Here is a 445-nt window from a genome sequence, read left to right as displayed (position 1 = left end):
TTTTTTTTTTCTCCTCCCCTGTAGCTGGCTTTGTCCGTTTCCTTTCCCATTTCCAGCGGCAGGCGCAGTGAGAACATGGAGCTCTCCCTCCCTGCTCTCTTGAGGTGTTGGTGGTCAGGTCTCTGGTGCTCTCCCCCTGCTTCCTCTCCCCAAGCGTCGCGGTTTGATTGATTCGTGCTCCTCCTCCTTCAGTTGTTGATTCGCGCGTTCTGCGTCCCCTCCCCCCTACACCCCCTGCCTGAGTTTGTTTTGTTGCTTGTATCTCCTTGCCCCTGTTTCATTTCCTGAAATTTTGTGTAAATTCTAGATGTAGCGTTGGATGTAGTTGCAACGTTGGATCCCTCTGTCTATTTTTATTTCTGCTTCCGCTGTCTTTTAATTTCAAAGCCCCCTCTAGTGTGTGTTATATGATCCCTTTGGGCGTCTATTAGGTGTATGATTAAAC

Source organism: Triticum aestivum, chromosome 3A, assembly GCF_018294505.1.
Source record: "Triticum aestivum cultivar Chinese Spring chromosome 3A, IWGSC CS RefSeq v2.1, whole genome shotgun sequence".
Taxonomy (NCBI): domain Eukaryota; kingdom Viridiplantae; phylum Streptophyta; class Magnoliopsida; order Poales; family Poaceae; genus Triticum; species Triticum aestivum.
This window is presented reverse-complemented; position numbering follows the sequence as displayed.